Below are 5,000 nucleotides of genomic sequence, written 5' to 3'. Positions count from 1 at the left end.
TCACTGGTAGTTTTTTTCATTAAACAGGCACGCACGTTTTCTAGGTGGACAATAATTATCCTAACGACGGCATTTGCACAGCTTGTTTTATCTTCTCTCACATTGCTGTTCTAACTAAACCACCTGCACCACCAGCATCACCACCACCACCACTACTACCACCACCTTGACCACTGTCAATCACCCTCATCATCGGTATCATAACTGTCATGATCATTGCGGTTGTCATTGTTGTTGTTGCTTGTAATAGAAAAAAGCGAGGGGGGTGATGGAGGCGCGGGAGGTGGGGCCGGGGGGGGGGGGGGGGGGGGGGGGGGCTGGGGGGGGGGGTTGCCAAAGTACAGCTGCAGTTCTTAATTCAGATGATTTGTTGTTTTCTGCACAAATATTTGTTTCTCTGTCGAAGTGATTTTCTTTTACAGAACTTTCGTCCAGGGCAGCTCTCTTGTTGCCTGGACTTTTTTTCTCATGTGCGATAAGTGTACACATACTGCATACGACACTTTGGTTTATCTTAGCATCACAGAGACTATCATCTTCATCATCACTAAGGGTCTGCTATTTTGAAAAAAAATGACGAAAATTTTGATGCTGAAAATGACTGGAAAAACTGCCTTGCTTTGTTTACATAAATTTTCTGGTGTAAAAATGAAATGGTTTCAAATGAGAATGAATTATCCACAGACGTATCGGGACAAATGTAGTTTCCAAACAAATGAGACTGTCAGATAATGAATGTAACTTTTGCCGTCCAGCAAAAGACGAGATTAATCACATGATTGGACATCGCCCAGAAATGCAAATAATTCTTGCATGATCTTATCGCAGTGGTGAATGAAAAATGTGTCTCATTGCAACATGCAATTGACAAAAAGCTTTCTTATCCTTGGAGTTGATCAACATTTCGTCATCGTCTCAGAGACTGGAACATAGGGAACTCACTTTGTGGTTTGACACTATGTCAACTCGGCCATACTCTAGGTGGCTTAGGTGTGATACGACAAAATAAACTAACCAACCAAAGCAGAACAAGAGAGAGTTATGTGCGGGTTTCTCGGTAAATATAATATTGAATCATCAAATGAATCCCCTGCCCTGTCGTGTATGATGCTATGAAAATGACAATGATTTAGCTTTTCATTTCCTTCAGCTTTTTCATTTCCTATCTACCCATTTTATTCATAATGCTCGCTTGTGTCTTTCATGTCCTAGCTAATTGCATTTTCATCACAGCACGAGAGAGAGAGAGAGAGAGAGAGAGAGAGAGAGAGAGAGAGAGAGAGAGAGAGAGAGAGAGAGAGAGAAGAAGAAGAAGAGCCGGAGGAATGAGACAGAAAGATAAATTTCTTTCCAGTGAATAATGCACATTGGCATGTCTCTGCCTACTAGCTATTCGATGTCTTAATTCACTTTTCAACACTCTTCATTTTTTCTTCTTTTCTTTTCTCTTCTCTTTCCGGTTGATGCATGCATAGAGATTCAGTAAAAGTGGACATCACACGCCAAATGGTTTTTATAGCTGCACTTCATCATTCTCCACTGTCCCACCTTCTTCATCCTCTGGCAGCAATCAGTCCTCCTTACGCTTTTTTAAGACTGACAAAAAATATTTTTTTCATTTTTGTTTTTGCTTTTTGCCTGTCATTAACCTCCTCTCTGCACGCTTTTCAAAATCTCCGTTTCTGTCTGTGTGTCTGTCTGTGTGTCTCTGTCTGTGTGTCTGTCTGTGTGTCTGTCTATGTGTCTGTCTGTGTCTCTGTCTGTGTGTCTGTCTATGTGTCTGTCTGTGTCTCTGTCTGTGTGTCTCTGTCTGTGTGTCTGTCTGTGTGTCTGTCTGTGTGTCTCTGTCTGTGTGTCTGTCTGTGTCTCTGTCTGTGTGTCTGTCTGTGTGTCTGTCTGTGTGTGTCTCTGTCTGTGTGTCTGTCTGTGTGTCTCTGTCTGTGTCTCTGTCTGTGTGTCTGTCTCACCACAGCTGCTTTTTTTCTGGAACCAACAACAACAAAACAGTGTTTGATATTTGGTCTGAAATTCTGAATGCTAAAGCAAAGCATTACAACGTTGTACGTTCATACACTCACGCCCCCCCCCCCCCCCCCACCCCCCATCCCCTCCATACGCCTCCCCCCCCCCCCACACACACACATATACACATCCACGCACGAACGTACGTACACACACTTTTTTTTTCACCTCATAATCTCCCCCAACACACATTAATGCGGCCAACATGCATCTGTTTGCCCATGAATGCACACACGTGTGAATGAAATTATCAATCTGACACACTGAAGCATATTACTATAAAATAGAATACTACAACAACTACTACTACTACTAATGATGATGATGGTGATAAGAAGAAACAGGTAATGGTGACGATGACGATGACGTTGAGGATGACGACGAATAAATCAATACATAAATAAATGAATAGATGAATGAATAAATGCAGGATGGAAGGAAGGGAGGAGTACATGATTGAAATAAACAAAAGAAAACAGCAACAACAAATAAACAAACAAATAAAATAATCAGATAGATAGATAGAGAGAGATATATATATAGATGAATAAATAAACAAAAACATGCATTGTTGTCGATGGATGTCGCTCGTTTCAGTGTGGTTGGTTTTAAAAACGGAATTCCTCGCTTTTGTCGGGTCCAAAACATAGTTGAAAGGGAAGAAGAAGAATACAAAAAGAGAAATAAGAAAATAAAAAAACAAAGTTTATATTATTTGTTTCATGTTTCTAGAGCCGCAGACAATAAAGAATTATTAACAAATGAAAGAATGAATGAATAATTCAGGAAATGAATTCCATGAAACAAACAAACAAGCAAACAAACAAACAAACAAATACTCGATTCAACATACACATTTTCCCCCCATTCAAATAAGAAACTGACATGGATATTTACGGAATCTGTTGTTCAGTTCACAAGGTGTCAACCTCTCATTTGCATAAGCTGGAAATATGGGAGGCTATACTCTGGAGTTCAAATCCCTTCTTCTCTCCCTTTTGTCCGGCGCTTCTGCTCGAGTAATTCAAGCTAGGACTCTAATTTTCTCCCTTCCATTCGGAAATAAAACAAACAAACAAAAAATGACCGTTTCGATATTGTTTTGGTTTTGTTGTTGCTATTTTCGTTGTTTTACTGTTGCTACTGTTTTGTTGTTGAGATTTAATGATCTTCTGTTTTGTTTGGGTTTTGAATTCTTCATTCATGCTTTATGGGGGGAAAAATTCAAGAAGAGACCGATGGTTTTGAGATGTGGCAAAACAGATTTCGAAAAGATCCTGTTCTTTCCGGGTCACATAATTGAAAATTAAATATTTCTTCGTCAATTGGGAATCATTTTAAATTCATTATTCAACGAATAACTGACAACATCCCCCAAAGTAAGCTAACCCGATTATCTGGATTGGATTACTGACATTAGATTACTTGGATTTGACTATTCAAGCATTTCAATTCATTTATTTGAACGTCTTCTGAACATCACATCTCAAACGTAAAGTTAGTTTTGCTTTCAAATGGTGTCTTTTGAATAAATGAGATTTGCAGGTACGGTCTCTAACTTTGGGGCTGATCAGCACGATAATTATGTCCATGCGAAGGTCATGAATCTTGTCTCTGTGGTTTAACTCACGTGGTGTAGCGTACACCAACATGTTCTGCAAGCGGTGAAGATTCCTGGGAATTGAATCTGTTGAAATTTGTTTTCCAAATTTTGGTGTTTTAGTACAATTTTCCAATAATGGATAGTGGCATCGTTGGAAGTTTGTAAAGGAAAAATATCTTTGCGTTGCAATTTTGTTTTTAAGGAAACTTAACAATTATCACGCTGATATTCACCTGAAAACAAGTGACATATTTTACATGCTCACATTCACACACACACAAAAAAACAACAACAAAAAACAAAAAACAAACAAACAAAACAATAATTGGTTTTGCATTCAATGAATTATTCACATCTATTGTCTAATTTTATTCACTTTTTAAAATCATTTTTACAACTATATACGAACATCAGAACCAAAATGTCGTTTAAATTTTTGCCACAATCGAAGAATAGTTATGCCTGTTTCATTGAGCTTAAAACCACTGTAGATGAACAGTTCATTTGAAACGTAGCCATAATTATTACACATTCCCTTAAAATAAAATAAAAATAATAATAATTTTTTTTTTTAAAGTCAAAGGTGCGTTCAGATTGATATTGATTGCCAGGATCGTATGACCTGACCACACCTGAAACCATTTAATCTTCCTCTCAGTGAATGTCGGTATTCACCATGCACTTATCATGCCTTTGTTGTTTCTTCAATTAGAATCAGCACGTCAGGATGCTCGTGACTAATTGTGGATTGTGTGTAATTCACTCAAATTAGATTGTTTGATTAAGCTTGTCTGCACAACAGCAACAACAACCAACAACAACAAATGAACAAAAGAATATATTTGCCTTTTGTGTGAGCTCAAGAGATTTTGCCCTTAGTATTTCTTTGGTGGTTTTTTTGTTTTGTTTTGTTTTTTTCTTTGTTTTCTATTGCATGAAAACTCACCGCCATCTTAAACCCTGTACCATGCTTTGTAAATCAGTCAGTCAGTCAATCATTCAACCAGCAAAACATGATGAAGTTTGGACCGAAAGGTAAAACACACGTCCAGGTAAACACATGCACCACCTATTTCAATCAGTTGGATCCGAACCTTTGTCCGGTTTTATTTTATTTATTTATTTATTTATTTGTTCTTTCTGTTACAATCAGATGATTCTGATCTTGGTTCTCATTTGCGAGCTGCAATTTTTTTTTTTTTTTTTTTTTTTTTTTACAGTCAGGTGATTCTGATGCTGGATACTGTAAACCCGATAACCGAAAAAAAAGAAAGAAAAAAAAAACAACTCTTTTTTTCTTTACTGTTACAATAAGGTGATTCTTCTCACTCTGACAACCGACAGGCGAGCTGTAAACCTTTTTGTCTGGTTTTAT

The 5,000-nt window shown here is 37.7% G+C and overlaps 1 protein-coding gene across 1 annotated transcript in view; it reads left to right on the top strand.

Moving 5' to 3' along the window:
- The window catches only part of LOC143295081 (potassium voltage-gated channel protein Shaw-like), a 169,630-nt gene that overhangs the window by 131,296 nt on the left and 33,334 nt on the right, over positions 1-5,000 (top strand). The gene's annotated exons all lie outside the window — the stretch shown is intronic.

This window comes from Babylonia areolata, chromosome 20, assembly GCF_041734735.1.
Source record: "Babylonia areolata isolate BAREFJ2019XMU chromosome 20, ASM4173473v1, whole genome shotgun sequence".
Lineage (NCBI taxonomy): Eukaryota > Metazoa > Mollusca > Gastropoda > Neogastropoda > Buccinidae > Babylonia > Babylonia areolata.
Note: the sequence above shows the minus strand (reverse complement) of the source record. Positions and strands in the feature narration are given on the sequence as shown.